Source organism: Chiloscyllium punctatum, chromosome 50, assembly GCF_047496795.1.
Source record: "Chiloscyllium punctatum isolate Juve2018m chromosome 50, sChiPun1.3, whole genome shotgun sequence".
In the NCBI taxonomy this organism is placed as follows: domain Eukaryota; kingdom Metazoa; phylum Chordata; class Chondrichthyes; order Orectolobiformes; family Hemiscylliidae; genus Chiloscyllium; species Chiloscyllium punctatum.
Genome location: NC_092788.1, coordinates 56561699 through 56574360, shown reverse-complemented (window position 1 = coordinate 56574360; position 12662 = coordinate 56561699).

Below are 12662 nucleotides of genomic sequence, written 5' to 3'. Positions count from 1 at the left end.
GCAGGATTGTCAGAGGATCAGTGTGGAGGGTGTGCAGCATTGTCAGAGGATCAATGTGGAGGGAGTGCAGCATTGTCAGAGGATCAGTATGGAGGGAGTGCAGCATTGTCCGAGGATCAATGTGGAGCGAGTGCAGCATTGTCAGAGGATCAGTGTGGAGGGAGTGCAGCATTGTCAGAGGATCAGTGTGGAGGGAGTGCAGCATTGTCAGAGGATCAGTGTGGAGGGGGTGCAGCATTGTCAGAGGATCAGTGTGGAGGGGGTGCAGCATTGTCAAAGTGTGTCAGTGTGGGGGGTGTGCAGCAGTGTTTGAGGGTCAGTGTGGAGGGAGAGCAGCATTGTCAGAGTGTCTGTGTTGGGAGTGCAGCATTGTCAGAGGGTCAGTGTGGAGGGAGTGCAGCATTGTCAGAGGATCAGTGTGGAGGGGGTGCAGCATTGTCAGAGGATCAGTGTGGAGGGAGTGCAGCATTGTGAGAGGGTCAGTGTGGAGGGAGTGCAGCATTATCACAGGATCAGTATGGACGGAGTGCAGCATTGACAGAGTGTCAGTGTGGGGGGAGTGCTTCATTGTCAGAGGATCAGTGTGGAGGAAGTGCATCATTGTCAGAGGGTCAGTGTGGAGGGAGTGCAGCATTGTCAGAGATTCAGTGTGGCGGGAGTGCAGCATTATCAGAGGATCAGTATGGAGGGGTTGCAGCATTGTCAGAGGGTCAGTTTGGAGGGAGTGCAGCATTGTCAGAGGGTCAGTATCGAGGGAGTGCAGCATTGTCAGAGGGTCAGTATGGAGGGAGTGCAGCATTGTCAGAGGGTCAGTGTGGAGGGAGTGCAGCATTGTCAGAGGGTCAGTGTGGAGGTAGTGCAGCATTGTCAGTGGGTCAGTGTGGAGGGACTCCAGCATTGTCAGAGGATCAGTACGGAGGGAGTGCAGCATTGTCAGAGAGTCAGTGTGGAGGGAGTGCAGCATTGTCAGTGAGTCCGGACGGAGGGATTGCTGTGCAGTGAGAGCGTCAGTAATGATGAATTGCGCACTCTCTGACTGTCAGTACTAATGGATGGCCATGCTGTCAGAGTGTTGCACTGTGAGAGGGTCTCTACTGGGGGAGCGCTGCACTGTGAAAGGGTTAGAACTGAGGGAGCTCCGCACTCTGAGGCGGTCAGTACTGAGGGATCACCGCGCTGTGAGGGGGTCAGTACTGAGGGATCACCGCGCTGTGAGGGGGTCAGTACTGAGGGATCACCGCGCTGTGAGGGGGTCAGTACTGAGGGATCACCGCGCTGTGAGGGGGTCAGTACTGAGGGATCACCGCACTGTGAGGGGGTCAGTACTGAGGGAACTCCACACTATGTGTCAGACAGTCAGTACTGAGTGATTGCTGCATTGCTAGAGGGTCAGTACTGAGAGAGTGATGTACGCTCAAAGGGTCATTACTGAGAGAGCGCGACACGGTCAGTGTGTCAGTTCTGTGGGAGTGTTGTTACAGAGGGTCAGTACTGAGGGAGAGCTGCACTGCCAAAGGGTCAGTACTGAAGCAGTGCTGGACTATCAGAAGTGCAGGACTGAGGCAGTGCCGCACTGTCAGAGTGTCAGTACTGAGGGAGTTCTGCTCTGTCGGAGAGTCAGTACTGAGAAAATGCCACGTTATCGGAGGGTCAGTACCGAGGGAGTGCTGCACTGTAAGAGCATCTGTATTGAGGGAGGGCTACATTGTCGGAGGGTCAGTACTGAGGGAATGCCACACTGTATGAGTATCAGAACAGAGGGACTGCTGCACTGTAGAAATGTCAGTGCAAAGAGAGTGCTGCAGAGTCAGCGTGTCAGTACTGAGCGAATTCTGTTGTGTCAGAGCGTCATCTCTGAGGGTGTGCTGCAGCGTCAAAGGAGCAGTGCTGAGAGAGAGCTGCACTGATAGAGGGTCAGTACTGAGGGAGTGCTGCACTGTCAGAGGGTCAGTACTGAGGGATTGCAGCACCGTCAGGGGCGCAGGGCCAAGGAGCTGTTGCAGTGTCAGAGGGTCAGTTCTGAGGGTGTACTGCAGTGTCATAGGAACAGTACTGAGGGAGAGTTGCACTGTCAGAGGGCCAGTACCAAGGGAGTGCTGCACTGTCAGAGGGTCAGTACTGAGGTAGTGCTGCACTGTCAGAGGGTCAGTACTGAGGGAGTGCTGCACTGTCAGAGGGTCAGTACTGAAGGAGTGCTGCACTGTCAGGGGGTCAGTACTGAGGGAGTGCTGCACCGTCAGAAGGTCAGTACTGAGGGAGTGCTGCACTGTCAGGGGGTCAGTACTTAGGGAGTGCTGCACTGTCAGAGGGTCAGTACTGTTGAGAGCTGCATTGTCGGAGGGACTGTACTGTATGAGAGATGCACTGTCGGAGGGTCAGTGCTGAGGGAGTGATGGACTGTCAGAGAGTCAGCACTGCGGGTGTGCCGTACTGTCAGAGTGTCAGTACTGAGGGAGTGCTGCACTGTCAGAGGGTCAGTACTGAGGGAGTGCTGCACTGTCAGAGGGTCAGTACTGAGGGAGTGCTGCACTGTCAAATGGTCATGACTGAGGGAGTGCTGCACTGTCAGCGCATCAGTCTGGGGGATACCTGCATTGTAAGAGAGTCAGGACTGAGTGAGTGCCACACTATCAGATGGGCTGAATGGCCTAATTTCTGTTCCCATATCTTGTGGTCTAAGAGGAATATCCGAAATTGTTCAGTACATTTCTGCCTCTGCTTCCTACATACCCTACTCAGCAATGATTCCCACGTCCAGATTCCAGAGACTGTGTTCAAACAGACCGTCTTCATTAGGTTACCACCCTCTTTTCCCACGGATCAAGTTTTCGTTTCGTGTGACTGACCTGCCAGGCTCAAAGGGATATTTTCATGCTGCAGGGATGAGGTTTATTCCTCAGCTTCCATGTGCTCATTCCAAATGAATCCCACTGCCCCACACTCAGCACAGTCGGGTGCTCCTTATTTCTGAGCTTCCCAATGCTAATCCACACTCCTCCAAATCATATTGCAGGCTAATGGCCTGGGAGAGAGGAGTGCTAAGAGAGGAAATAAAAATCTGAAAGTACCTTACAGTGACATTAAGGGTGAATTGATAATGAGCGAAAGAGTAGGTTGTGGAACATAGTGAGAATTTGTGCATGGACCCAGAGGCGACAGTGAATGGATTCATTTAGTCAATGCTCATTGGGACAATGTTGATATGAAATCGTGAAGATGCTCTGTGATACAATTAAATGAAAGAGCATATATATAGAGAGAGATGGTTCTGAGTGGTCTGGCCTTCTTACAACCCAATAAATCCCCAAAGACTGTGGAAATGTATCTCAGTTTACCGAATGAGGTGACGGAGAAAGGAGCAGGTACACTTGCAAACATTTTCAAATCCCCTCTGGCCACAGGAGAGGTGTCGTCGGACTGACCATGTGGTACTGTTATTCAAGAAGGAGCATGGGATATACCAGGCAGCTACAGGCCAGTCAGGCTAATACCGTGGGTGGGACGTCTGTTGGAAGCAATTTTGGGAGATAGAATTAATCAGCATTTAAAGAGACTGGAGTTCATGAAGACCAGTCAGAATGGTTCTGTTAAGGGGAGGTCAGGTCTGACCAATGGGATTGCACTTTTTAAGGAGGTGACCAGGTGTGTAAATAAGGGGCAATACTTTCCTGTCGCCTGCTTGGAGGTCAGTAAGGCTTTTATCAGGACCCATTCTGGAAACTGATAGTGAACATAAAAACTCAAGATCCAAGGAATTTGGCGCAGAATGCTGAGTGGCAGGAAGCAGACAGTGATGGCCCAATTAGAAATCTCTGTCTGTTCATGTCTCACTGTTGGGGTCTTGCTGATGTGGTTGATAGAAAAGATTTAGGTTTGAATGGTGGAGGGTTAATCATTGGGTTCATGAATGATATGAAGATTGGTTGGGTGATAAATACTGAGGATGATAGCCTTAGATTACAGAAGGATGGAGATGGCCTTGTCAGATGGACCGATCAGTGGCAACGGATGAGGTGCCTGAAGACTGGAGGGTGGTTAATGATGGGCCATTATTGAAGTAAGGCTGCAAGGAACAGCCATTGAACTATGGAGCTGTGAGCCTGATGGCAGTGGGGGGTAAGCTGTTGGAGGGCATTCTGAGAGACAATTTACATGCATTTGGAAAAGCAAGGATTGATTAGGGATGGTCAGCTTGGCTTTGTTTGGAAATGATGTGTCCAAGTTGATAGAGCTTTTGAAGGGATGACCAAGGAGACAGATGTGAAGGTTTCACATCGGAGGTTGCTTAGTAAAAGGTTAGACGACATGGCATCCCAGGAGAGAGGACAGCACAGTGCCTCAGTGGTTTGATTCTAACTCCCGGTGACTGTCTGTGTGGAGTTTACACATTCTCTCTGTATCTGTGCGGGTTCCCTCTAGGTGATCCAGCTTCCTCCCACCACCCAAAGATACCATGGGAAATGCAGCATTACAGGGATAGAGTAGAGGATGTGAGTCTGGGTGGGTTGATGTTCACACAGTCAGTGTGGAGCCAATGGACCGAATGGCTTGCTTCTACACTGTAGGAATTCTAAAATTAATCCAGAGACAAGTAATGTTCTGGGGACCTGGGGCTCCAATCTTGGACAGGGGTGGATGTGGGTCTTTCCAGTCTGAATGGGTTTGAACACAATCTGAGAGGGGGAGCTGGGCTACATCCTTAAATGTTGAGGATGTGAATGTTTTGTGGAGTTATTGTCTAAGGGGCTTTGGGGGTTAAACACAACAAAGTGATGCTTTCTTAGATATTGAAGGAGCACTTGCTGAGGTATTGAGGGAGCACTTTCTGAGGAATTGAGGGAGCATTATCTGAGGTACTGAGGGAGAACTATCTGTGATGTTGAGGGAGCACCTTCTGAGGTATTGAGGGCACACTATCAGAGGTATTGAGGGAGAATTATCTGAGGTACTGAGGAAGCACTTTCCGAGGTACTGAGGGAGAACTATTTGAGGTATTGAGGGAGAACTATCTGAGGTATTGAGGGAGCACTATCTGAGGTGTTGTGGTTCTATTCGTCGAGCACCCGAGCTACAAATCTTCTCCCAAACTTTGAACTATCTGAAGTACTGCGGGAGCACTTTCTGAGGTACTGAGGGAGCACTATCTGAGGTACTGAGGGAGCACTATCTGGTGGAACAGAGTGCAGAGGATAGAAAGGAACAGATGTAATTCCCTGATCATTTCCTCAGGGTCCCCGAGGCACTCTGATGTCGTAATTTGAAATGGAAGCCACCCCCCATTTCAAAAGATTCGGATCATTTTAAACAATCAGTGAAAAATAACATCAGGATGTGTCTGAAACATGGTTTGGGGGAAAACTTTCATCAATCTATTGTCACTTGTTGCTTGGAGACGCTTTAGAAAAGCAGGCACCCAAACAGACTAACGCTGTCGATGCAAGAGGTGTTGCACAGGAAGATCCAACAAGTCATCTGTAGCTGTTGTCTGTCTCCCTGGAGCAGTCATCATGTGAGATCAGGGCTCATTCCTCGGAGAAATCATTTCTCCAGCAATACCTCAACCATGCCTTTACAGGTGTGTGTGTGTGTGAGGGAGGGGGAAACAGTCAGAGAGAGAGAGAGAGACTGCCCGTGTTTGTGCGTGTGAGAGTGTGGATGCATGTGTATCTCTGTGTGTCTGTATATGTGTGCGTGAGAGAGAAAGTGAATGTTCATGTGAGATTGTGTGGCTGTGTGTATGTTTGAGGGGGTGTGTGTCGCTGTGTGCATGTGTGTGAGTGAGGGTGTATGAGAGAGAGTGTGTATGTGTGTATGTGTGTGTGAGAGAGTGTGCCTGTGTGTATGTGTGTGAGAGTGTGTCTGTGTGTGAGAGATTATGTATGTGTGTGAGAGAGTGTGTGGCTGTGTGTATGTTTGAAGCAGTGTGTGTCTCTGTGTGCATGTGTGTGAGTGAGGGTGTATGAGAGAGAGTGTGTATGTGTGTCTGTTTGTGTGAGAGTGTGTGTATGTGTGTGTGTGAGAGTGTGTCTGTGTGTGAGAGAATGTGTCTGTGTGTCTATGTATGTGTATGACAGTGTGTCTTGTGTGAGAGAGTGTGTTTGTGTGTGTGAGAGAGTGTGTGTCTGTGTGCATGCGTGTGTGAGAGTGAGTGTGTCTGTGTGTGTGAGAGTGAGTGTATCTGTGTGTGTGAGGGAGTGTGTGTCTATGTGTGTTTGAGGGAGTGTGTGTCTGCGTGTGTATGTGTGTATGAGAGAGAGTGTAACTGTATGTTTATGTGTGTGAGAGGGAGAGTGTGTGTCTGTGTGTGTGAGAGAGAGTGTGTCTATGTGTGTTTGAGGGAGCGTGTGTATGTGTGTGAGAGAGAGTGTAACTGTGTGTTTATGTGTCTGTGTGAGATCGTGTGTCTGTGTGTCTGCCTGTGTGTATGTGTGTGAGAGAGATTGTCTGTGTGTAAGAGACAGAGAGTGTGTGTGTGAGAGAGAGTGTAACTGTGTGTTTATGTGTGTGTGTGAGATTGTGTGTCTGTGTGTCTGCCTGTGTGTATGTGTGTGAGAGAGGTTGTCTGTGTGTGTGAGAGACAGAGAGTGAGTGTGTGAGAGTGAGTGGGCGTGTGAGAGAATGACAGTGTGTGTGTGAGAGTGTGTGGGTAAATGAGAGAGAGTGTGTGTATTTGTGTGTGAGAGAGTGTGGCTGTGTGTGTGAGAGAGAGTGTTTCCGTGTGAGAGAGAGTGTGTGTCTGTGTGTATGAGAGAGAGTGTGTCTGTGTGTGTTTGAGGGATTGTGTGTCTGTGTGTCTGTCTGTTTGTATGTGTGAGAGAGAGTGTCTGTGTGCGTGAGAGTGAACGGGTGTGTGAGAGTGTGTGTGTAAATGAGAGAGAGTGTGTGCATGTGTGTGTGAGAGAGTGTGTCTGTGTGTGAGAGAGAGTGTGTCCGTGTGAGAGAGAGAGTGTGTGTGTGTGTGAGAGAGAGTGCGTCCGTGTGAGAGAGTGTGTGTGTGAGAGAGAGAGAGAGTCTGTGTGTGTGAGAGAGAGAGTATGTCTGTGTGTGACAGAGAGTGTGTCTGCGTGTATGTGTGAGAGAGTGTGTCCGTGTGTGTATTTGAGGGAGCGTATGTCTGTGCGTGTATATGTATGAGTGAGATCGTGTGTGCTTGTGTGTGTATGTGTGTGCAAGAGTTGCAAGAGTGTGTCTGTGTTTGTGTTTGAGGGAGCGTGTGTATGTGTGTGCGGGGAGTCCTTTGTGTATGTGTGTGTGTGTGTGTCTGTGTGTGTGTGTGTCTGTGTGTGTGTGTGTGTGTATAAACGAGCCAATCTTATGAATATAAAATGCAGCTGCTGTTTCAGGTGAAATGGTCCTCATGTCTCCAAAGACACAAAGGTTGCAAGAGTGAATTAACTGGGGGAAAGAGAGTGTTGTTCATTCCAATGGGGATTCATCCAGTAAACCTTCCCCTCACACTAACATCCCTCTGGTAATGCAGTGACTAGTCCTGCACACAGAGCTCCAGGTACAAATCAATGCAATGTCACCGTAGTCTTACCAGAGCATGGGACAGCTCCTCATTACAGAGCAGTGTCTGGTGGGGATTTAATCAGAGGGTCACTATGGCCCAGCTGAGGGGAGAGGTTGGGAAGGCGAGTCCTTCAGGGTAACTCCAGCCGGTGTGGGAATTAAACACACGCTATTGGTTTTACTCTGCATTATAAACCAACTGTCCAGCCAACTGAGCTAACTGACCTCACTCCAGGGGCATGTCCTGTATAACCCAATCATAGCCAGCCTGTACCTCAATAGGAGCCAGGAGCAAGGCCATTCGGCCCCCACCCTAACCCAGAAGGGAGAGCACGGGAAGCTGATGAAGGAACCAAGCCCCTCCCATGTGACCTTCTGAAATGGAGCTGGAGGACAGGGCAGACCTGGCCTGCTGTTTGCTTCCCCGGGACTGGCCTGCTCCACCTTACAGTGAGAGACTGAGGGGAACCTCGAGGAGATTTCACTTCTCACTGAGAGGCTGCAACTCCAATCCAAATCAGGCTGGTTCCCCCCGAGACTCACGGAAGAGTGCAGCACTCCACAGATCAGGGCCTTGTGGAGGCATAACCTCCAGTGTGGGGATCAAGAGCTGGGAGGTAGTTTTAAGAACATAAGACCGTCCGAAATAGGAATAGGAGGAGACCATTCATCACCTCGAGCCTGCTCTACTATTCAATAGGATCGTGGATGATTCAACATTTGGTTTGGGAGCTGAAACCGGGACAATACAGAGACAGAGAATCAAATTATTCTGCCATGAGGAACCATCAGACAAAAGCGCACACACACACACACACACACACACACACACACACACACACACACACACACACACACACACACACACACACACACACACACATATTGTGGGATTCAGGCCGTCTGTGGAAAGGAGCAAAATGCTAGAGAGGGATCTGATCCCACAGATTTAACCCCTTCCCTCTCTCTCTGCAGCTCTCATGTCTATTTCTGTGTTCCCAGTTCTCTCTCCCACATCTTTCCTTCAATCCCTATCTCTCACCATCCTTCACATCTCTGTCCTGTTTACATTTCCCAGTAGATTCCCTTCCCCCTTTGTCACCTCACCAGGTTTTTCAGGAATGCTTAATCATTCAGTCTTTCACAAAACTAACACCTTGCTCATCTCTCTCTGCATCTGTCTGTCAGCTCTGTGGGATCTTGCTATTCCTGTCTGTATATCCTTCTAGCCACATCACAGCACCCACCACCACCCCACTCTCTCAGCTCTATCTCTCTGCTGTTGCAACTCCTCTCTCTCTCTCTGTCCTATATCTCTCCCTGGGATTTCTGTCTTGCTGTCTGCCTGAACTTCTCTCCCTGTCTTTCTCTCCCCATTTTCACCTTGTATCAGTCTGACATTGTATTTCTCTTCCAGGAGTTTCACTCTCTCTCTGTCTGTCTCTCTTCTGCTCTCTCTCAGTTCTTCTCACTTCCTCTCCCTCCCTCTGCCTGCCTGTCTTTCTCTTGTTCTCTCCCTCCCTCTCACTGTCTGTCCATCCATCTTTCTTTCTCTCCTGTAGTTTCTCTCCCTCTTTTCTCTCTAGTTAATCTTTTTTTCCTTGGGAGGGGGAGATTGCAGTGTCTTACTGAGATATTTGTATCATCAATATTCACAGGTGAGGTGCCAGTAGACTGGAGTTTGGGCTAACGTGGTGCCACTGTTTAAGAAGGGTGGTAAGTACAAGCCAGGGAACTACAGACTGGTTCACCTGACGTCAGAAGACGGATACATGAGGGACAGGAATTACATGTATTTAGAAAGGCAATGTCTAATTGGGGATAGTCAGCATTGCTTTGTACATGGGAAATCATGGCTCAAGATATTGAGTTTTTTGAAGTAGTACCAAAAGGATTGATGAGGGCAGAGAGGTGGATGTGGGCGACATGGACTTCAGTAAGGTATTCGAAATGTTTCCACATGGGAGATTGGAGAGCAAGAATAGATCTCATGGAATACAGGGAAAACCAGCCATTTGGATACAGAACTGGCACGAAGGTAGAAGACAGAGGGTGGTTGTGGAAGGTGTTTTTTTCAGCCTGGAGACCTGTGACCAGTGGAGTGCCACAGGGATCGGTGCTGCGTCCACTACTTTCCATTAATTATATAAATGATTTGAATGTGAACACAGCAGGTAGAGTTAGTAAGTTTGCAGATGATACCAAAATTGCAGGTGTAGTGGACAGTGAAGATTGTTACTTCACATTATAATGGGATGGTGAACTGATGGGCCAATGGGCTGAGGAGAGGCAGATGGAGCTTCATTTCGATAAATGCGAGGTGCTACATTTTGGAAACGCAACTCTTCGCAGGACTGATCCACTTAATGTTAATGTCCCAGGGAGTGTTTCTGAACAAAGAGACCTTGGAGTGCAGGTTCACTGTTCCTTGAAAGGAGAATTGTGGGTCGATAGGATAGTGAAGAAGGAGTTTGGTATGCTTGTGTTTACTGATCAGTGCATTGAGTAGAGGAGTTGGAAGGTCATGTTGTGGCTGTATAGGACATTGGATAAGCCGGTTTTGGCATATTGCGTGCAATTCTTGTCTCCTGCCTATCGGAATGATGTTGTGTAAATTGAAAGGGTTCAGAAAAGATTTGCACAAACGCTGACAGGATTGGAGGATTTGAGCTAAAGGGAGAGGTTAAATGGGCTGGGGATGTTTTCCCTGGAATGTCTGAGGCCGAGGGGTAACCCATATAGAGGTTTATAAAGCCATGAGAGGCATGGATAGGATTAACAGACAAGGTCTTTTCCCTGGGGTGGGGTAGTCCAGAACTGGAGGGCCTAAGTTCAGGATGAGAGGGGAAAGATACAAAAGGAACCTTAGGGACAACGATTTGATGTGGAGGGTGTTGTGTGTATGGAATGACCTGCCAGATGAAGTGGTGGAGACTGGTACAATTACTGCATTTAAAAGGCATCTGGATGGGTATACGAACAGGAAGGGTTGAGAGGGATTTGGGCCAAGTGCTGGCAAATGTGATGAGATTATGTTAGGATATGTGGGTGGTGTGGATGAGTTGGACTGAAGGCCCTGTTTCTGTGCTGTACATCTCTCTGACTGTAAATGTTTTGTACTGTCCATTTCCAGCCATACACTTCACTGTTTCCCCTGTTTATCTTGGTCAGTTCTCCTCTCAAACACATGTCAATGGCTTTGGTTGTGATTGTAGGGTGTGCTTTATGGTCACTTTAACAATCCATCATCTCGCTGAATTCCACTACACTACAATTTCACAGGGGATATCTCAGTGTGACATTACTCCTTCACTCAGCTTCATCATCCAACGGGCGATCTGAGATAGTCACCTCCCTGGCTGTTTGCACAACGTGTTATTCAAAGAAACACTGACACAAACATTCGAAGAGGAGTTCGGAGAACATCCCTTTTGCCGATGTGACTGTCCCAGATTATATAAAGACTGAAGTCTCCCAGAATTATCACAGTGCCTTTGCAGTACACAGGAATCCATTGGAATGTGTAACAGGTCTGAGCAATGAAATGCTGTTAGGCAGCCTCTAAACTGTTCTCCTGCTTGTGTTTTTGACACGTGTTACCCAGAATCTGCATTCAGGCTGATTCAGCTTCATCGTCTGAGGCCAAATGCTTTCTCTGTAATGCCTTTGTTACCCATTACTGTCAGGGTTACCCATCCTACACTCCCTGACATCCCTCAAGGAGGTGTGCAATAAAATATTCATGTTCCACCTTTTGTTCACCCTGTCACCACTAAATCTCATTTATCTCTGTGCCCCAGTCCATCCACCTTATTGCAGAGACTTTATCCAGTCCAAAAAAGAACATTACAATTGACTCTTTCCACAATTTCTTGTCACAGTCCAATTCACTGATGTACAGTTTCAGTTAAACTTTGTCTCTTCCTGTTCCTTTCTGCTTGTCTTCAGCTACATTGCCATTTATGCTTGGATTTGGACAGGTCCTTTCACCTGAACCCTGTCCCTGCATCCTCTCTGTCAGTTTAAAGTCCTGCCCATAAGCTTACCAACATGGTTGGCCAGGACACTGCTCCCAGCAGTGTTATGTTTAATTCACTCATGGGATGTTGCTGTCTCTGGCTGGCCAGCATCGCATACCCACCCCGAGCTGCCCTTGAGCTGAGTGCCTTGCTGGATGATTACAGAGAGCAGTTTAGAGTCAACCCCTTCGCTCTGGGTCTGGATCATGTGTAGGCCAGACCCGCTGTCCCTAACAGATTTCCTTCCTAAAAGGATATTAAGCAGTTAGATGGGTTATACTGGACCCCAGCATTAACATCTGGATGAACAGTCAGGTGAGAATAGCACGAGGACATCACCTATCCCACTCGTAGCTCACCTGTCACTGAGTACGGATCCCCGTGCACCATGAATCCCAACCCTTTCATCATGACCATTGTGTGATCCTGATACCTTCCTGCACTCTGGTGATATCACTCAGTCTCTCTCCATGTGGTATCCCTCACTGTGTGGGTCTAATTGCTGCCTCTGTCAGTGTCTCTCACTCTTGCAGCTACTCCAGATCCTGAGCCAATGGAATTCTCCACTCCAGAGCGACGCAGCAGCACAGGCCAGGGATGGAGACTGGGATTTTCCAGATCTCTGTGGGACTCAGGGCCATTCTCCATGTGTAACCCTCACTGCATCAGTCTAATTTCCCATTCTGTCTGTTTCTCTGTCTCCTGTAGGTCATCAGGATGTTCCTGTCTCAGCCGAATTCCTAACTCTTGTCTCGTCCATAACCACATCAAAGACGGTTGGTCAGTCAGAGAGACATGAAGAGGGAGGTCTGGAGCCTTCAGTAAATCCTGCAACCGGTAAGATCACTCACAGTAAACAGCACAGAGAGGGGTTAGTGACCTTCTGTATTCAGACCTGGAAGACAGGACATAGACACATAGCTGGGGAAGGAACAGCTACATTCTAGGCTTCATTCACATCTTCTGGTGAGGGTCCTGCTTTCACCTCTTCTGTACTGGCCCTCCCTGAGACATCTCTCTCTCTCTGTCTCTCTCCCCCTCTCTCACCCCCTCACTCGTATTCTCTCTTTCTCACCCTCTCTTTCTCTCTCACCCCTTCACTCACTCTCCCCCCAAACCTTCTCTCTCACC